General features: G+C 35.1%; 1 protein-coding gene across 1 annotated transcript in view; it reads right to left on the bottom strand.

Annotated features, from left to right (window-relative positions):
* GC (GC vitamin D binding protein) overlaps nucleotides 1-22,518 on the bottom strand; it is a 272,598-nt gene that overhangs the window by 147,252 nt on the left and 102,828 nt on the right. Inside the window, exon 2 of the mRNA XM_081587147.1 lies at nucleotides 12,284-12,411. The gene's annotated coding sequence lies outside the window, so the exon portion shown is untranslated. The remainder of the gene's footprint in view (nucleotides 1-12,283; nucleotides 12,412-22,518) is intronic.

The following is a 22,518-nucleotide window of genomic DNA, read 5'->3' as shown; positions in this document are numbered from 1 at the left end:
TTCAATTCATGATTCTTGACCTTTGCAATGGAAAAATTGTTGGATTTTTTTTTTCTGTTTTTCAATCTTTGCGTTGATTTCGTTTGGTTATATAATGGAGTGGAATAAAAATAGATTTTACCCACCACTGTTAACTGAATCCCTTGCTGCATTTTAAAGGAATTAAAAAAAAAAAGTCAAATTGATTGTGATGCCTGATTTGCTTTCCCTTGAGAGGTAGAAAATTAGAATGAGAATTGAAGTTTTAGCAATTATTGCAGAAACCAAACAAAATAATAAAATATAAATTGTGGCTACCATTTTCTAATATAATGATTTTTTTCCCTATTTATATCTTTGCCCACTTAATTCAATATGTTAGTTGAATATCCAGACCTTGACTTTTTTACCAATAGTCTTCAATTATTCTGGTCTCTGGCTATTCTACGAATCATTTTGAGTTCTATGTACTGTACTCTGAATGCCTAGCTCAAGAAAGCTTGCCTTAGGGAATACATAATCAAAACACTGAGAAAGATATTAACTATAAGGATAAACACTACAAGCTCCTTATTTATTGCAGAGAATACTTTTCTAGGTCAAAGCCCTTATAATTGCTTTCTCCCTGCCTGTTTTGTTCACAGAGGTGTACTGTGTTTCTCTGATTCCTTCCCACTGCTGCATGTTTATATTTCTTCATATTTTTCAGCTTTTGGATGAGACTGCTTCCTTCAGATATTTCTCATACTAACATTTATCCTTACTCTGTCAAAATTCAATTTGTCAGGTTTTTTTTCAGATGCTCCTGTTTTCCTTTAATCAGACTTTTATTTACTCACTCATTCTTTCCTGTAGATATCTTAGTATCCCAGGTGAGATCTGAGGATGCTTTAAGAATGGCTTTGAGATATGTATATATATATATATTTATTTCCAGCTTGCAAACACTCTCACATCAACATTTCATTTACTCTTCAAAAGGGGTATTATTATTCCTGTTTTTTTCCCCCATGGGAAACTGAAGGCATGAAAATAGCTGTCATTTCCTCAAGGGCATGAACAGTAAGCAGCAGAAATGGTACTATAAGCTACTCTCCTGGCACCTCCACATTCTCACACCCAAACCCAAACACCAGATTCGTGAACACAAGTCGCTAAACCCCCAAAGATATTGGGGAGGGGACAGTCATGCGAAAGAAGGATAAAGCAAAACTTATCCCAGTTATACAAGTTGCGTCCTTCATGGCCAACTGCTTGCCCACTATATGTTGGATCAGTTCAGTTCAGTCACTCAGTCATGTCCGACTCTTTGCGACCCCATGAATCACAGCACGCCAGGCCTCCCTGTCCATCACCAACTCCCAGAGTCTACCCAAACCCATGTCCATCGAGTCGGTGATGCCATCCAGCCATCTCATCCTCTGTCGTCCCCTTCTCCTCCTGCCCCCAATCCTTCCCAGCATTAGGGTCTTTTCCAATGAGTCAACTGATTTAATTATGTTAAAACCTCCCACACATACCATTAGAAATAAATTGACTTATCCAAACAGATCATGTTAACTGATGATTCAGACCTGACAATTCTCTGTTGCAATATAAAAACTCACACAATAAAGACAAATAATCTGGCCATAATTGCCAATAAGTTTCACATTTTCAACATTTTGTTATTACTTGACTTAAGAAGCAAAGTGAATTCCTCTGGGAATTGTATTACAATTTCCTGAATATGGATTCTTGTTGATTTTGTCCTGTTCTGGTCTTTTAATGGCTTATACGTTTCTACAGGTGCTGGCCTCAACTCTGAGTTTATGTTCTATCATCCCCACCTTGCACATTGCATTCAAGCCACGTTGGCCTATCTATTCCTTCTCTGAGGTGCTTACACAGATCCAGAGTACTTGTTCCATTCCTCTGCACTTGGTTGACTCTCTCTTCTCCTGCAGCTCTTTAATCACATGTAGCCATCTCAGCAAGGCTTTCCTTGACCCTTCAATTCAGAACTGCAGCCCCTTTCCAAACCCTCACTTTCTTTGCTTTGTCTTTCTCCATAATACTTATCATCATCTAATATAACATAGATATTTTATTTATTGGTTTCTTGTCTATTTTCACAACTAGAATGTAAACTGTGAGAGCAAAGATTTTTTTCATTGTTTTTTCTCTTTCATGATTTTGTTCACTCTTTTATCCCCAGAACTTAAAACCAGCTCCTGTAGAAGAGTTGGTACTCAAAACAAACTGATAAAGACAAATGCATTGTTGAATGCATTCAGTAAATATGAAAATATAATAAAGATGTACTTGTTTTGTGGCATTATGGAATATTTTAAGTAAGCGAAAAAATATTTAAAGCAAGCACACGTATAGGAATGATACATCTTCTTTATCTACCTTCCTTTCACTCATCTACCACCCACCTACCTACTTGAGGCCCATGGTATGATTGAAAGTAACAAACCATCTTCTGGGTTTACAGTATAGACCCTGTACTTCTTAGACCCTCTGAATCACTAGGCCATGCACAGGGATGCTAATTCGGCTTGGCAGTGTATTGACTCTTTTTTAAATGTGCCCTGCCCTTAACAGTGACTATAAAGAGGCACTGACTGTCTCTTTTTGGGCTGTGACTAACTAGACCTTTTGTGAATGTCAGTGCCTTTGGTAGATTAGATTAATCAAGTTCTTAACCTTTGATCTATTAATACTATTAGTTCAGTTCAGTTCAGTCATGTCTGACTCTTTGCGACCCCATGGATTGCAGCATGCCAGGCTTCCCTGCCCATCACCAACTCCTGGAGCTTGCTCAAACTCATGTCCATTGAGTCGGTGATAGTACTTGTATATATTTTATACCTTATTAAATGTTGGATATAATATAATCTTTACTACCATTTCATTGAATAGTAAAATGTATATACTAAGGGTATGATTTTCCATAGCTTTACCATGCAAAGTTTCCCTCTTATTTCTATAGATTTTGTAACTGTAAATACAGTTTGGGATTTTTCTTGTCTTCTCTTCAAAATATAGTTAGAATTGAAGATTCACTTTTTTCTGAGGGCTTTCTGACTACTACCAGTTCTTATTCATATTACTTGTATCTTTGAAGCCACCAGAAGTTTATGCATTTGTAACTTCGTTCTTTTTATCTCGTAGTACTCATAATTTGCTTGTAAATTTATTAGTAAGTTTTCAATATCATAGAATTTTTATCCTAAACTTCTCTGAAACTCAATCTGATAGGAAAGATGTTCTAAATTTTCCTATTTTTTTAATTGCTGCTGATTTATCTCTTAGGTCTATGAGTATACTCTCTGTATCTGTCTAAACTTATTTTAGATCAGATTTTGAATTACAAAAAATTCTGAAGAGTGCAGAATTCCCATGTATCTCACTTCCATTTTCTCCTATTATTACCATCTTCCATTAATGTCACCGTTTTAAATTTGTTGCTTTGCCTTATGCATGTTTATAGGTAAATTTTAGAAAAATTCCTTTTATAGTTAAAAAGGATGTTCTTCAGTTATTGATGAAATTCGCTGTATATGTTAATTCATATTTCAAAAATCTTAACTTATCATTAAAGCTTATTCTAACAACTATCAATAAATGAAAGGGTTTGTTAAAATCTCCCCAATTTAAACTAAGATTTATTTATTTCTCCTTGTATTCTGTCAATTTTGATTTTTTTGTCAGCTTTTATAAAATTTCTCATGACAGAAAAACTTTTGTTAAGTGCATACAAATTTCAAATAGTTAAATATTCCTGGTCCATAGCACGATTTATCTGTATTAATTAACCATCTTTATCTATAGTAACACCTTTTGCCTTTAAGACTGTTTTGTTCAATATTAATAGAAAATACTTGCATTCTCTCAGCATTCTCTCTTTGCCTGATTAATCATTTGTGTTTTTCAAATTTTCTGTCCTATTTTTGATGTTTCTTATTAATAGCATACAATTTTTGAAAATACAATTTGACAATATTTAACTTTTAATTGGAGTACACAAATAATTTACAATTACTATAATTATTGATACATTCGGATTTAAATATTCTTTCAGATTTTGTATTTTATTCATACCCCCACATTTTCTATTTCTTCTTTCTTCTTTATATCTTTTGTATATATTACTATTTATCCATTTTTTTCACTGTTTCTATTTTGAACATTATGTACTCTTTCTATTCATTATAGGATAACCTAGAAATTCTAAGGTAAATCCTTTACTTGTTGTTGTTCAGTCATTCAGCCATGTCTGACTGTGACCCCTTGGACTGCAGAATGCCAAGCTTTTCTGTCCTTCACTATCTTCCGGAGTTTGCTCAAACTCATGTCCATTCATTTGGTAATTCCATCCAACCTCTCATCCTCTGTCACTCACTTCTCCCACCTTTGATCTTTCCCAGCAGCAGGGTCTTTTCCAATGAGTTGGCTCTTTGCATCAGGTGGGCAGAGATTGGCGCTTCAGTTTCAGTATCAGTCCTTCCAATGAATATTCAGGGTTGATTTCCTTTAGGATTGACTGGTTTAATCTCCTTGCTATCCAAGGGACTCTCAAGAGTGTTCTCCAGCGCCACAGTTCAAAAACATCAATTCTTCAGTGCTCAGCCTTCTTTATGGTCCAACTCTCACATCCATACATGACTACTGGAAAAGCCATAGCTTCGAGTATATGGACTTTTGTTTGCTAAGTGATGTCTCTGCTTTTTAATACACTGTCTAGGTTTGTCACAGCTTTTCTTTCAAGAAGCAAATGTCTTTTAATTTCATGGCTGCAGTCACCATCTGCAGTATTTTGGAGCCTAAGAAAATAAAATCTGCCACTGTTTCCATTTTTTTCCCCATTTGTTTGCCATGAAGCGATGGGACTGGATGCCATGATCTTAGTTTACTGAATATTAAGTTTTAAGACAGGTTTTTTTTAAAGCCACTTTTACTTATTAAAATCTAATATTAATAATTTTACTCTCTTATTGAAGAATAAAAGGATCATAGCACATTGATTACATTTACTCCTCTACTGACTTGCATGATATTTTTGACCTGTATTTTATAAACCTCCAAATATGTCATCATTGCTCTTTAAGGTTCATGTCCTTTCAGTTTAGCCACATACACAACAATGTTGGTGGCTTTTTGTTTTTTCCTGAATCTCTGAATTTCCAGTTGATTTTTTTTCTTGCTTGTAGTATCCTTTATAAATTACTCTAGACTGTGTTAGTTGATGGCAAATCCAAATTTCTTATAAAAAAGTTTATTTTACTTAATTATTAAAGGATATTTTTGCAATGCATATAATTCTAGGTTGTTAGAATTTTATTTTGCTGCAGAAAATTTGATGATATAATTTCACTATTTGCTGGTTTCTTTTGTTTCAATTGAGAAGTCAACTGTCAATCTGTCACAGTTTTTTAAAATTAGTTTTTCTGTTAGTCTTGCAGCTTTTTCTTCTGCTTCATCTTTGATTTCTTGTAGTTTCACTGTGATGTTTCTATGCTTAAATTTCTTGTTATATATGCTGCAAGTTTTAGAATCCTATAGTGACATTTTTCACCACTCTAAAGCGTTTTTCAAAATTTTTATTACCAAATATGCTCTATTTTTCTTTTTTAAAGTAGAGTATAAGTTAAAACATTATAGAACTTCTATTTAATTTTATGTCATTTTAGCTTAGCTTTTTGCATTTTCTATTTTTGTAGTTCTTAATTTCATGTTCACTAATTCTCTTCAGTTGTTAAGCCTTGCATGAGTAATTAATTTCAATCATATTCTCAGTCTTACAATTTATTTTTCTTAATATTTGTCACTTAAATATTAAAGTATGATTTACAATATTGTGTTAGTTTCAGCTATATAGCAAAGTGATTCAGTTATATATATATATTTTTTTTTTCAGATTATTTTCCATTATAGGTAGTTAAAAGATATTGAATATAGCTCCCTGTGCTATACAGTAAATCCTTGTTGTTTATCTATTTTATGTGTAGGAGTTTGTATCTGTTATCCCATACTTCTAATTTATCCCGCCTCCCCTCTTCTTCCCTTCAGTAACCACTAGTGTGTGTTCTGTCTGTGAGTCTGTTTCTGTTTTGCATAGAGAGGTTCAACTGTATTATTTTTTAGATGTCACATTTAAGTGATATCATGTAACATTTGTCTTTCTCTGACTTACTTGACTTAGTATGATATTCTCTGTGTCCATCCATGTTGCTGCAGATGGGAATATTTCATTCTTTTTTATGGTTGAGTAACATTCCATTGTATTTAAATACCAAAATAAATTTTCTTTATTGGTCTGTTGATGGACACTTAGGTTGCTTCTTGTCTTGGCTATTGTAAAATATTGCTGCTATGAACATTGGAGTGCATGCATCTTTTTGCATTATTGTTTTCATTTTTTCTGGATATATACCCAGGAGTAGAATTGGTGGATCAAACAGTAGTTCTATTTTTAGGTTTTTAAGGAACCTCCATACTATTCTTCATAGTGGGGGCACCAATTTACATTCCCACCAACAGTGTACAAGGATTCCCTTTTTTCTACATCCTTTCCAGCATTTATTATTTAAAAACTTTTTGATGATAGCCATCCTGACAGGTGTGAGGTGATACCTCATTGTAGTTTTGACTTGCATTTCTCTAAGAATTAGTGATGCCAAGTATTGTTTCATGTGCCTATTGGCCATCTGTAGGTCTTCTTTGGAGAAATGTCTATTTAGGTCTTCTGCCTATTTTTTGATAGGGTTGTTTGTTTCTTTTTGATATTAAGTTGTATGAGCTGTATATTTATTTTGGATATTACCGTTTATCATGGCATCATTTGCATATATTTTCTCCCATTCCTTAGGAGCTCTTTTCATTTTGGTGATAGTTTTCTTTGCTGTGCAAAAGCTTTAAGCTTGATTAGGTCCCATTTGCTTATTTTTGCTTTTATTTCTTTTCCTTTGGAAGATTAAGAATATATTGCTATGATTTATGTCCAAGAATGTTTTTATGTTATCTTCTAGGAGTTTTATGGTGTCACATCTTATATTTGTAAGTCTTTAAACTATTTTGAGTTCATTTTTGTATATGGTGTGAGAGAGTACTCTAATTTCATTGATTTACATGTGTCTATCGAGCTTTCCCAGTACCACTAGCTGAAGAGACTGTCTTTTCTCCATTGCATATTTTTGCTTTATTTGTTAAAGATTAATTGACAGTATGAGTGTAGGTTTATAATTTCTGTGCTGTCTATTCTGTTCCATTCATTGATCTATATATTTGTTTCTGTGCAAGTGCCAAAAACTCTCTTTAGTTGTTAAACCTTGCACTGAGCAATTAATTTCAATCACTGTATTCCTTGGTGTTATTATTTATATAATTTTTAAAAATATTTACATCACTTTTTATACTTTCCTGCCAAACTATTATGTCTCTAGTTCTTTTTTTGTTGTCTCTGGTTTCTTTTCTGATGTCTAAGCTGTTATTTTCTTATCATGTCTTGTTTCCTTGCATGTCAATATATCTTTGTTTGTTAAACTTTGCATTTTTTTGAAAAATCAGTAAAGCTTAGGATTTTTATTGGCTATTGCCAGGTACTGGAGAGGCTATATATTCATATCCATCATATCATCTTTAAATAACATTTTAGGCTTGAGGTTCCTTGGACCACTCAATAATTACAAGTGGACTGAAAGTCCTTAAGAGACTGTTTTACTTTCAGTTTATCATCATCCTCTGGTGTTCAGAGTCCTAGCTAAAATGGCTCATGGTTTATCAAAATCTCCCTTTTGACTTGATACTGGACTTTAATGGATTCCCCGATCCTCCTGAGACTGACTAAAATCTGGGTCAGTTTTATAGCAGTTTCTTCTGGATATGCAAATACTGTCAGGACAAATGAAGTTTGGAGCCATGTTTACCTTTCTGAATCTATTCTCTTTTAAGATTTTAGCTTTTTGATTGCTTGCAATCTTGTTAACAGTTGGAGAGGATGTATTTCTTATACTGCTTAACGGAAAGGGAATTTAAATTATTAATATCTTTTCTTTAATTCATTCATGTTAGAATCTTTATCTTGGTTCTAACAACTCTAGTTATGTGTTATATCAATTAAAATTTTTTTGATCAACTTTTTAATGTTTGCCAATTTTATTGTTTTAATTTTTGTGTTTATTGAATCTTGGCATTGAATCCATTGTATTGTTGAATGGCCTGAATCCGTTGCTTATTGAATCCATTGCATCTTTGTTTTCTATTGTACCAATTTCTGCTCTTATCCATAGTTTTTTTTATTTATATATTTTAGAGATTTATTTTCAAATTATTTAGCCTTTTCTAATTTATGAATTAAAAGTAATAATTTGTTGCTTTAGTTGCTTTAAAGCCATTAGTTTATAAATGATTTATTTGTATCATTCAGTTCTAAAAAATATAGTTCTCTTAAGATTTATTTAGTGGTATGGTTTTATTTAGTAGTATCTTTGTAACATATTGCTATAGTCCATGGGGTCACAAAGTCAGACATGACTGAGTGGCTAACATACATACTTGTAATATACATGAAATAGACTAGTATAATGAATCCCCATGGGCCACCACCCAGATTCAGTAATTATCAACTTTGTCAATCATGTTCAAATACCCCTTAGTTTTTCACTTTCACTGGATTATTTTGAAGCAAACATAAGATTTGAACTCACTTCATTCTTAAATACTTCTGTCTGAAATTCAAAAGGTACAGACTCTTTTTTTTATAATAATCAGAATGTTATTATCACAGCTAAAAGTTTAACGAAAGTACCTTAAATTATCAAATAGTGCTGAATCTTCCCTATTGTCTCACATTGTCCCTTACAAATTTCCTTGCTTGAATCAATAATCAAACACAGTTCACACGTTGTGTTTGGTTGATGAGACTCATATCTCTTAATCTATTTGTTCTCTCCCCTTTTTCTTCCTTTCAACACATTTGTAAAAAGAAATAGGTGTTTGTCCAGTGTAATTCCCCATGTTCTGTATTTTGCTAATTGCAAAATCTGTGTCTGGTATTAATATTTCTGATAAACTGGTAATTAGCTCTGGAGGCTTTACAAGCTTTGGTTTACTTCAGAGTACATCAACTATGGTGTGTATTTCATGTTTCATCATATCAGGAAGTGCATAAAGCATGATTATCTCTTGAAAACATTAAAACTGATCAAGAATTTAGGCATTTTCAAAAAGTCTTTCATCTGCTTTTCAATGGTTTTTAGCAGCCACTGACCATCATTACATAGGTCTCATATTTCACTAGATCTTACAAAATGGTAGTTTCTAATTCTAACATTTCTTTTAGCACTTTCTAGCACTCCTTCTAGCCTTCTAGCACTTTTTATATTCTGATTCTATTAATTATTTGGTGACCCTGTTACAATTTATAGGATAGACAGCATAAATGCTTAATATTTTCCTTTTATTTATCAGCTTCAGAAAAATAATTTGATTCCTTATCACCCCCAAAGGTGAATGATAAACTTTAAAAATGGATCATTTTGAACTTGTGAATTTTAATATATCTGATGTGCTACAATTCACTGTAGCTATTCTTTTTTTCCTTAGCTGATTTTAGTGAAACTGCTGCTCTGTTACAAGTTGCCTCATTTCACCTAGCAGTGGAAGTTCTGATTCTTTTTTAATGTAAACTCTACTTTGAAAAATAACATAAGCATATAAGTCTACAAATCATAAGTATATAATTTAGGTACTTCAAGCATCATCTCTTACCTTTGGTAGTAGTATTCCCAGGGGAACTTGTCCTGCCTTCTAACACCATAGCTTACTCTGAGGATTTCTTACATTAGTGTAAATGGTTTCATATAGTATGTACCCTTTGTACTTCCTTTATTCTACATTAATTTTGTGAATTTCATCTCTGTTACTTTGCATAGAAAGTTTGTTCATCCTCATCTTTGTATAATATTCCTTGTATGGATTATGCCACTTTTTATTTATCCATTCTATCTTGATGAGTTTTGGGTTATCCTCAGGTTTTGGTTATAAGAATTGTGTTCTTGGACATTCTTGTACAAGTCTTAATGAGCATATGTACTCATTGGAGACATACGTATGAGTGGAATTTCTGATTTACAGGCCATGTGTATATATATGTGTATGTGTATAGTATAATGGATATGTATATATATGTACATATATTTATATATATTTTAGTCATAGTACATATTGCAGTTTTCCAGAATAGTCATACCAGTTTTATTCTTTTTGATACTTAAATTGTCTCATCTTTGTCTAGGAGAAGCTCCTCTGTTGGAACATGCACACACAATATTTTCAGGAAAACAGTACCAGTTTTGCTTTTAGCAATATGACAACTTAAGATTTTCTTGAAGATTTCCTTGTCCACAAAATATATTACAGTGGAGATAGACAGTTTTAAACTAACTTGAGATATTTCTCTGTCATTATGCTATCAACTAGGCACACTGATCCATTTGTTTCATCTCTTTGTTTCAAATTCACTTCTTTCATTATGATTTAACTTTATTTTTAATTTTATAAGAATATTTTCAAAATTTCTGCAGCTATATTTTTTAAAGTATATTGTTAGTGACTTCTAAAGTAAGTTGCATTTAAGCAGAAAATGAGTTGTGTGTAACATTTTAAAGTTCGTCCATTTAGGAAACATTTCTCGCATTTTTAAAAATACTGCATATATTCTGATTCATTGGAATATTATTTTACAGTTGTTCATTAGATCAAACTTATAAATGGTATTGTTCAAATTTTCTCTATCCTCTCTAAGAAGTGAGAGTCAGATTTTCCCAGATTGATTCCCTTCAGCTGACCAACTATAGAGGACTTTGCCTCCTGCAAAGCTTCTCACAAACCAAGTAAAGCCAACTGCTTAAGGCAAGAGATCCCAGCTAACCACAAAACATGGAGCCCAGCTCCCTGTTAATGCCAAGAAGGAGACTCGTACATACCTAACCATGAACACTAGTGTGGTGAATCCAGCAACTTGCTTCCATTACATAGAGCTCTGTCTGCTAGTCTTGGATGCTAGCCTCTGATCATACCAAGGGTGGGCTGAGTTTCCTCTCACCTGCTTATGCTAGATGTCAGGAGGAACAGCCGGATCCACATCTTCTCCCACTGTATTGCTGTTATATCCACCCCACGTTTATACCAGAGGAATAATTAGGGCTTCTTTAATGAACTAGCTTGAAGCCCCGTGGCTAAATCATTAGGATCCCTCTGCTGGAGTCTGATATCTGTCAGGTTGCTCTTGCCATCATCGTGTGACAGGCAATGAGGGCCATGCAAGCCTACTACTGAGCCTGTCTTCCTGAGTTTTCTCCCAGTGAATGCAACAGCAAACCTTATGTGACTACCATCTGGTCATTTGCCCTTGTTTGTGTGACATTACTAATTTACTGCTACTTTATCAACCAATTAACTAAAAATGTTAAGTAAAATATCCTATTAAGACATTGATTAATAAACTCATCTTTAGAGGACATAACCAGGCCAGACAATCATGTCTTAGAGTTCTGGCTCTAAGCCTCTGACAAAGGCAGTCATGGAGACAGCAGGTGGTTTGGCTCAGTTCCTAGAAGTGAGATTGTTTTCTGTCTGTCTAGCCCCAGAGATTTGCAGAGGTTTTTCAATTGCGTTTCATAAGTCTAGGGGCCTGATGGCTCCAGCTTCAACTAGTGATCTTTCTCAGATCCACCATTTCCTGCTGTACCATTCTGTTCCCCTTTCCCCTCTAGGGATCAAATTCCTTACTGCCTGCTTCAGTATGAACACTCTAGGAGACATAGAGACATTCTAAGAAACCCACAGATGAGCTCTTGCCAAGCATTGTTGCTATGGTTTTCTTTTTTATCTCATTTAGCCAACATTTTCATTTCTTTAGAACAGGTTTTTGAAGCAAAATTCCCAAACTCCACATTGCTCTCTCTGAGGATCTTTGGAATATCTATTTTAAAGTCCTTTTTACTCTTCTATTATTTTAAATGCATTAGCCCCAGTATATTTAAAGCCTTCTCATTAGATTTCTTTATATGATTTAGAATTGTAGTTTGGTCTTGAGCAGAATCTGACTGCCAATGCAGGAGACACAAGAGATGTGGGTTCAATTCCTGGGTCAGGAAGATTCCCCTGGAGTAGGAAATGGCAACCCACTCCAGTATTCTTGCCTGGAAAATTCCATGGACAGAGAAGCTGGGTGGGCTACAGTCCATGGGGTCGCAAAGAATTGGACACGACTGAGCACACACACACACACTTGAGTGGGAAGTTGTCCGCTTACCTATTTGACTTTATGTTCACCATTCCTTGTCTGGCAGTTCTGTGGCTATTTTCCCCAGGCCTCTGAGGTCCTTGTCTGGAAGCAGGTCTTATAGTAGTGGCTCAGCACTTCTATCCCACAGTTATCTTCTAGATCCAGAAACTGAGTCAGTGGACATTTACACCCAGCCGTAATTGACATTACCTTTTTAGATGATATAAACTCAGCCTTGAGTAGATACCAAACATTTTTCATTTATTATATGTATGAGTGGGGAAATTCTGCTACAATCCTTACACTCATGGAGTGACACCTAATTTAACTGCTGTGATAGTCTCTATTATGCTATACAAACTCATATCTCCCTCTACTGGTTTTCTGGTTCAAGTTCATTAAGGCTTTGACATCAGCCTTAATTTGTTGCTCTGTATATCTAGTCCAAAGAGATGTTTCTCTTGATTTGAATGTAGAGATTTTTCAAAAAAAAATTAGACATATCTGTCATTGTTATGTATTTGGGGTAGTTTGTGCTACACAATAAGTGAGTGCTCAAAAATGGGAGACTTTTACATAGGACAGGGAAGACAGCTTAAAGAGACTCACACTGGCCAATGCTGGAGCAATTTTAGCTTTGAAGTAAAGATTGATAGTACTGGATTCAAACCCATTGAGTGAAATAAAAGTTGTGAAATTATCCTTCTATCAATCAGTAAGTGAATAAATGGTAGAATATTAGCTAGTAAGTGTAAAGGGAATAAAGGAATTTGAAAATTATCGTATTGGAAAGAGAGAAAGAAAATAAATACAGTAAATGTTAACAAGTGTGGAATTTGGGTGATATTCTTTGTATTATTCTTGGACATTGAGTTTCTTTTAAACTGAGACTATAAAAACAGCAACATGTTGAAATTCAAAAATTGCATTGACATAGGGGATGAAAACACTTTGAAATTAGGAAATGTAAGCAAATAAGTATACATCAAAGAAGTATATTTAAAGGAAGAAAAATATACTTAAACATATTGGATCCAGTTAAGAATGTTAGACAATATTAAGCACCCATTTGTTTAAAAATAAAAACAGTTATCTGGAATAGAAGTCAGATACTTTATATGATAAAAGCACCATTTCAAAGTAAAATTAAGCCTTATGAATATATTAAAATAAAAAGACCTTCCCATTAAAGTTAATAAAAAAACTTGAGTCTCTGCTTTTATCATAAGTTTTTATAGTTTGGAAATATTGTCTTTTCAATATTACAAGAAAAATAAGAGACTTTGAAAAATATTTTTACAGCATATGACTATGCAGGGAAGCAAATATAGGCAATAGAAGAAATTATTCAAGTTTTTAAGGTAGTCATTTGTTAAATACCAATATAAAAATCAATCTCATTCTTAATATCCATGTAACCATTTTGAAAACACATTGAAAAATAAACCCATGGTAAAAATGGGATAAAGCCTTTAAGTTTTTAAGGAATTTTAACCAATTTTTGAAAGGTGGAAAACATGAAAATTTATTTCACAAATTAGATAAACTGAGTTGAGGAAGCCACAGATATGAGTACATATAGAAGTGTAATGGAATTCATCTTCAGTCTGCCTTAAAGTACAGTTGAGACTGACAGCTCAGAGTGGGTAGAAAGAGAGTGAGAAAGAGTGCTAAAACTTGCAGGAATTAGAAGATAATGTTACAGTGACCTCTCTCCTCCTAGAAAGGAGGGGTTTATTATGAATAAGGCCTGGGTATATTTTAAAATGATTACATTTCTTCTCCCCTTGCCAGACATATAAGATCAACCTGTCTATTCACTGTGAGAAGCTGTTGGGATTTCTGAAGGTAAAAATCACCAAAAAATGTCCCTCTCCCAAGAATGTAGATTAGATGTAAGAGACGTGAGTTTGATCCCTGGGTCTGGAAGATCCCCTGGAGGAGGCCACAGCATCCCATTCCAGTATTCTTGCATGGAGAATCCCATGGACAGAGGAACCTGGATAGCTACTGTCAAAGGGGTCACACACTATTGGACATGATTGAAGCAACTTAGCACGCCTGCATGAATATGAAGTAGAAACTATTTCAAATCATCATATTTTAAAGCAATTTGAGTTTTCATTGTTTATAACTGAATCACATTTTGGCCTTAACTAAATTTTCTATTGAAATTTTATTAAAAATATTTCCTATAATTTAAAATAAGAAAAATATTAAATGCAATCACAACAAATAGTTCTCCAAACCAAAAGCTTTTGAGAAAACCTACTCTTGAATTTATCTTTATATTAAATATTACTTTCACGTTTCATATATGAAATTGATGTTTGTAAAGAAATTTGTTTTTCAAATAACATAGTATAGACAAGTTGTAATAAAAGATATATCTAAATTTATTTGGCAATATTAACTGAAGTATAATTTAATTCCACTGACAGAATAGCTTTTTCTTTTTAACATGTGTTTGATACTTGTTTCTTCCAAAGAAACCATGATTTAAAAATTATGATAAAATCACATTGTTACCTGCTTGTTTTGGTCAGGTAAAGAAAAATGGACTCATAGAGGTTGATAAAAATACAGAAAATTTAATATTAAACCCAAGAAACTTGTATATAGACTTCATAAACTTTGTTGTACAAACATATCACATCACTAGATCATTTGGTCATCTTGGGTAATTTTTAATCCAGAATGGCTCAAGAGCTATTTCAACAGCAGTATAAGGAAATAGGCTGAATAAACGAGCACAGTGAACTGAGCTTTCTGTATTCATCTGTATCGACAGAACTAATCATGGGGAAATATATGAATGCTTTAAATAAGAAGTTAAATTCAAAATGAAATTTAGTTTAGTGTAATCTAGATAGTGAAGGACAGGGAAGCCTGGCATGTTGCACTTCATGGGGTTGCAAAGAGTTGGACACAACTTAGTGACTGAACAACGATGTCAGAAGGTTCTAATGCCAAATTAAAAGATGCAATTATCATTATTATTTGTGTAAAAGTGCCCTTTGATTGCAAGCTTTTTATTTGGATTCCTTCTATCCATACCTTGTAACAGTAAGGTTATTCTTTTGTTCTTATTGTTGTTTAGTCACTAAGACATGTCTGACTCTGGAATCCCATGGTAACCCAACATGGGTTTTTCTGTCCATGGGATTTGCCAGGCAAGAATATTGGAGTGGGTTGCCATTGCCTTCTCCAGAGGATCTTTCTGACCCAAGGATTGAACCCACATCTCCTGCATTGGTAGGTGGATTCTTTGCCACTGAGCCACCCAGGGAAGCAAGATTATCCCTTAGTTGGGCTTCTCTGGTAGCTCAGCTAGGACAGAATCCACCTGCAATGTGGGAAACCTGGGTTCAATCCCTGGGTTGGGAAGATTCCCTGGAGAAGGGACTAGTTACTCACTCCAGTATTCTGGACTGCAGAATTCCATGGACTGTATATTCTATGGGGTCGCAAAGAGTCGGACATGACTGAGTGACTTTCACTTCACTTCAACACTATGATACAGGTTTATCTTTAATTTCATTTTTTCTGACCTTTCCCCCAGAATACAACTACATTCTCTCTCCTTATTACAATTCTGTCACTGGAAATAACACTTGGGTGTAAGGAGAAAGGGGAAGTGTAATGTCTTACCACTGTGCTGAGACAATATTTGCTTTGTGATAAGTCTTGAGAAACAGATGCCTTAAGTTACAATACTGGTCATAAGAACTATTGAGGAAAGAAGGGAATGTTTGTTATATATGACATTGGCTATTTATGTTTTTGGCAGTATAATAATTGTAGAAAGGGCACTAGACAAGGGATCAAAGCTTATAGTTGGGTTACTAACTAGATTTGCCAAATTAGAAAAATCACTGGAAAGATGTTGGGATTTTGTTTATTTATTTAATCTTTATATTATTACAGTTTTCATACAAAATTTTGTCTAGTTATTAGACGCATTAAATACTTACAAAGTTAAAACCAGAAAACATAGAAAAATAGTGATTAGATTGTTGATATTTAGATTTCTTTCAAAGCAATTTTTCTCATATAAATATTTAATGGTCTAATGACGTTGCAGTTTCCTAGGGCTGCATTTAACATTTGTTCCATTGTGATCCATTTAAAAAATTTCAGGGGTTGATATTTTGTTGACTTACATATCCATTTGATTAGGTTGTTTTCTTAAAAAGTCTAATATATACCTTAAAAAGGTATCAATATATATGTATGATTTTAGGCATTTATGTGTCTTTTAAGCCTGTGGATACTATCAGATACATTAACTAAATAACAGGATATATGCAAACAACTTTCAGTAACAAAATGATTTGTGTGTCCTAATTTATTATAATGTTTATCTAATTCTTAGCTTATGGATAAGAAATGTTTTAGAGTTTCTTTGCATTTTCCTTTGAATCAAAGCAACCAAAGTTAGACTTAATTGGGTATTTCACTCTGTACTGTAATTTGAGTGCATTAGGCATAGATGATTTCTGAGGAAACATTAAATACATTATTTAAAGTTCACTGGATTTCTGTTTCCAACCTAGTAGCAATAACTGGAATGGAAATTATTCTTCCATGTAAAACAACTGAAAAACTGAACAAAATACATGAAACAGCTATTTGCAGACATTGGTCATCAGGTAGTGCAAGACTGGAATCACTGAAAGAAGGGGAATGAAGGAAGGGAGTTTTATAATTACTGGCCAAAGGCAATTTGTGATCTGTAGCTGAGAGGATATGGAAGGTGCTACAGCTGGAGAATAACTATGCTCATCAAAGAAAGTGCTGTCTTGAAAAGATGTGTGAGTGGTACACCTCCATGGCTACCACAGTCCATAACTTGTGCAGCATAATTCCACTTTTCACATGGAGCAGATCTTCATGGATCTTTCTTCTTGAGAGAAAACTTAGAAGAGTGAGTGAACGTAGAAGCCTTAGTGAACTAACTGTGGATACAGTCATTGCAGTTAGTTTTGGACCTGGTACTAGTTTTCCTTCCACTAGCATCTAATTCTATCTTCCTCATCTTGAGCTTTTACCTTTGCATGTCTTGTTAACTTACCTAATGATGTGATCCAAACTGACATTCCTGAAGCATCTGAGCCCTTTGAAACCATACATTTAAAAAAATATTATTTATTTATTTTTGTTTTTCACTGCGCTGGGTCTTCATTGCTTTGCATGGGCTTTCTCTAATTGCAGCAAGTGGGGGTTACTCTCTGTTGTGGTGCATGAGTTTCTCATTGCAGTGGCTTCTCTTGTTGCAGAGCATAGGCTCTAGTCATGTGGGCTTCAGTAGTTGCAGCGTGCAGGATCTAGGGTGCAGGGGCTTCAGTAGTTGCTGCTCATGGGCTCTAGAGTGTGGGCTCAGTAGTTGTGGTACATATGGAGTCTTCCAGGACCAGGAATGGAACTTGTATCCCCTGCATTGGCAGGCACATTCTTATCCACTGTGCCACAAGGAAAGTCTGAAGACATACATTTTTTAGGCTTGTGTTCATTCACAGTTATAATTGGGACAGGAAGTCATAAGAGAACCCCAACTGGAGCACCTGAACTATATTCTCGCACTTTGATAAAAGCAGTCCTATGACCTTTCAGTGATCAGAGTATATTATCCCTATCTAGATTCTGACTCCTCACTTATTGGTTTCCAGACAGCCTTACCTTATAGTTCAAAAAGACCTCATTATGTCTCCTGGCAAGAGTGCACCCCACTTTGGGATTAGGACCTCTAATCCTAGAGAACCTAAAGTTTCATGGATGAGGCGCATAAATTTCCCCAGTGAGACACTGGAATGATGGGGATTGGGACTACTTACCTATATAAAACTCCCACCCATATAACTATAGATAGGAGCTAAATGCAGGACTCTGGTGCAACTCTAGGGAGCAAAGTAGAGTCTGGTCTGTCTGCTCAGGCAGTTCACTCCTCTACTACTGCTCAAAGTCAGTCTCACATGTATACTTAACCTTAGAATGATATGATTTGAACTGCACAGGTCTACTTACAGATATTTTTCAATAAATATACTGTCTTCATTATTCATGAGTTTTGCATTAAGTGACCCTGAATTTTGGTAATCATGTGGCTAAACCGAACTGATGTGGCTAAAACAGCCTTACTACCCAAGGCAATCTACAGGTTCAATACAAATTCCTATAAAGCAAATCAAGGGAACTTTTCACAGAACTAGAATAGGTTTAAAATTTGTGTGGAAACACAAAAGACTCAGAATGGCCAAAACAATCTTGAGAAAGAAGAATGCTGCCGCTGCTGCTGCTAAGTCCCTTTAGTCGTGTCCGATTCTGTGTGACCCCATAGACGCCAGCCCACCAGGCTCCGCCGTCCCTGGGATTCTCCAGGCAAGAACATTGGAGTGGGTTGCCATTTCCTTCTCCAATGCATGAAAGTGAAAAGTGAAAGTGAAGTCGCTCAGTCGTGTCCAACTCTTTGCGACCCCATGGCCTGCAGCCTACCAGGCTCCTCTGTCCATGGGATGCTCCAGGCAAGAATACTAGAGTGGGTTGCCATTGCCTTCTCCAGAAGGAAGAATGCTGCTGCTGCTGCTGCTAAGTCGCTTCAGTCGTGTCCGACTCTGTGCGACCCCATAGACGGGAGCCCACCAGGCTCCCCTGTCCCTGGGATTCTCCAGGCAAGAACACTGGAGTGGGTTGCCATTAGAAGGAAGAATAGAGCAAGAGAAATCACCCTCCCTGGCTTCAGGCTGTATTAGAAAGCTACAGTAATCAAAACAGTGTGGTACTGGTAAAAAAAAAAAAAAACAGACACATAGCAGCATTATTCACTGTAGCCAAGATAGAAGTGACCTAAAGTGTCCATCAACAGATGAATGCATAAAGATGTAGTGGTATATATACACAATGGAATACTACTTGGTCATAAAAAATAAAACTTTGCTGTTTGCAAGAGCATGGATGAACTTGAAGGGCAAAATTATACAGAGAAAGACAAATACTGTATGGTATCACTTATATGTAGAATCTAAAAAGTAAAATGAATGAATATAACAAAACAGAAACAGACTCACAGATACAGAGAACAAATTAGTGGTACCATTAGAGAGAGTGTAGGGGGATGGGCAATATAATGGTAAGGGATTAAACCTATAGGCTTACAGAGAGGTGCAAACTACTATCTACTATATATAAAATAAATAAGCTACAAGGATATATCATACAGCATAGGGAATATAGACAGTATTTCATAATAATTTTAAATGTATAGTCAATAGAAATTTTGCATCACTATGTTGTACACCTAAAACTAATTTAATATTGTAAACTGTACTTCAATTTTAAAAAACCCAGTTGACCATAAATATGTATGCCAATTTCTGGACTCTATTCTGTTCCATTGTCACCTTGCCATCTGTCTGCCAATATGACATTATCTTAATAATTAAAGCTTTATAATTTTTCAGAAAATTTCAGACTCACGAGTAAATTCTTTTTAAATGAAGAAATGTATATAAAATTTGGAAATCCTAAATATCTGTCAGCTTACTTCTATTGTGACCTAGTACCTGAATTGACTCATTGTAATTGAATCCCTAAATTCACTTGTTTTTCTTCATAGTGATGCTCTGTTCAAGCGCACATTTATGCTTTGGTTTACTCTATATTTTCTCCTAGAATTCTCTTCTTTAGTTTTGTTCCAATAAAGACAAATGATGCTCTGTAATACTTTTTGCTAATACTTTCCAAGTGCTCAGCAGAGTAGTTATGCAATAAACACTTGTCAAATGACTATTTCTTACAACTGCATTCAGAAGTCTGTTAGCCATTTTTTGGATGTCTCTTTTTTTAGGAGCAATTTTTCCCCCTGGAATATATGGTAAATTAGAAAAGCTATTTCTTCAACTGTAATATAAACCCACTTATTACTGTAGAATGTAAAGATATTTTTGTTTTGTATGGATATCCTGGTGGGTATTATGTGGTACCATTCTTTCCAAATGACGATTTCAGTAAGAGTATTATTGAGTTTAATTAATGTATAAATTATCCGGTCTTCTCAGAAGCACATTTGAGATAATAGTTATCCTAAGCTTGAAAAATATATACTCTATTTCAAGATGACAGTGTTAATGTATTTGGTTGCACTCTAGTGGTTTCCTAAGGGCTGAGAACATGTTGAACATTTTGAACATTTTAACTTCCTAACCTGTGAACAAATAAAAAAAAACCGTTCAATTCCCTAGGGAACCATTTTGTTTGTGACATTTCATGAACCTCTGTTTTCTCCTCCAGGCCAACAGCATTTAAGTGGCTAGTGTTATATAATGTATAATATGGGGGAATTACTAGATAAGGAGATTCAAAGTAATTATTCATTCAATCATTGCACACTCACACAATTTCACACTCTACTTGGTGTTGAAAGTACATACATTGAACTTGCTTTCTGGGAGCTAACAACTTGTAACAGATGAGAGACATTTAAGTAATAAGATAAAAACTAGGGATTTAAATCACATGGAACTGATACCAGGCCAGAATACTGGAGTGGGTAGCCTTTCTCTTCTCCAGGGGATCTTACCAACCCAGGGCTGGAACCCAGGTCTCCCGCATTGCAGGTGGATTCTTTACCAGCTGAGGATGATGGTTGGATGGCATCATCGACTCAATGGACATGAGTTTGAGTAAAATCTGGGAGTTGATGATGGACAGTGAGGCCTAGCGTGCCGCAGTCCATGGGGTCACAAAGAGTTGGACATGACTGAGTGACTGAACTGAACTGAGTTGACTGATATAAAAATTCCATAGAGGTTGTGATTATTTCTAGCTTTATTTATCACTGAAGATTTAATGACTGGCTCTTGGAACTGGCTAAAATGTTCGTAAGTGTAGAGAAAAAGAATACTTCTTCCAGAGCTTGAACTGCACAAAGACGTGACATGTAAACAGGCACTTCAATGGTATTTAGAACGTGAGAGAAAGTGAAAGTGAAGTCACTCAGTCATGCCTAACTCTTTGCGACCCCATGGACTGTAGCCTACCAGGTTCCTCCATCCATGGGATTTTCCAGGCAAGAATACTGGAGTGGGTTGCCATTTCCTTCTCCAGGAGATCTTCCTGACCCGGGGATTGAACCTGGGTATCCCACGTTGTAGGCAGACGCTTTACCGTCTGAGCCACCAGGGAATCTCTCAATGGTATTTAACTGGTACAAATTGTAGTAGCAAACACAACTGTTGTGTCAAATAAACAGAGTGGCAGCAGAAATAGAAATGAGGGACTGAGTTAGAACCCACAATTAGAATTTACAATTTAATGGATAAAACTGTTGACAGAGAAGGTAGAGTTATAGTAACAGATTGAATCTTGAGTATCTGGGAGTGTGGTTGTACTATCAATAAAAAACATAATCAGGGAACATATAGTAGAAATAAGATGAGTCCAAATATACCAAATACCAACAGGGAGAACATCTCAGAAACAGGAGTAAAGGAAAAGTGAAATTCTGAAGCTCTGAAGTAAAGAGGAGGAAATGCAATGGAGGTTAGATCAGATGAATTCAGTCTTACTGGTAAGATTATGGCAAGATCATGTGACAGTGGGTGGATACAAAAAGTTTTAACCTTGAATCAGTATTACTGATTTTTTCATTTGCCCCAGGCCCCAGTATAGCTTGACATGTCACTTTTACTGATCTGATCTGTATTTAAATTTTATATTTTGTTCCTCATGAAACTTTGATTTTTTTTAAAATAATGCATTAAAATATTATTTATCTTGACTATTAAGTTTTTTGGCACCTCCTTAAAATTTGCATCTGAGGTACTGCCCTTACGTAGTCTTGATAAAAAGTATAATTTCAGTATTTGAATTTCATGCATAGAATTTCATGCATAATAGAGTAGCATTTCATAATGAATACAAGTTCGAAATGAATTAAGAGAATGCTGCTGCTGCTGCTGCTAAGTCACTTCAGTCGTGTCCAACTCTGTGCGACCCCATAGACGACAGCCCACCAGGCTCCCCCATTCCTGGGATTCTCCAGGCAAGAATACTGGAGTGGGTTGACATTTCCTTCTCCAATGCATGAAAATGAAAAGTGAAAGTGAAGTCGCTCAGTCATGTCCGACTCTTCGTGACCCCATGGACTGCAGCCTACCAGGCTCCTCTGTCCATGGGATTTTCCAGGCAAGAGTATTGGAGTGGGTTGCCATTGCCTTCTCCAGAACTAAGAGAATAACGGTGTGTAAACTTTACCATCTTAATCA

Source organism: Giraffa tippelskirchi, chromosome 1 (genome assembly GCF_054371585.1).
Source record: "Giraffa tippelskirchi isolate mGirTip1 chromosome 1, T2T-mGirTip1v1.2.pri, whole genome shotgun sequence".
Taxonomy (NCBI): Eukaryota; Metazoa; Chordata; class Mammalia; order Artiodactyla; family Giraffidae; genus Giraffa; species Giraffa tippelskirchi.
Note: the sequence above shows the minus strand (reverse complement) of the source record. Positions and strands in the feature narration are given on the sequence as shown.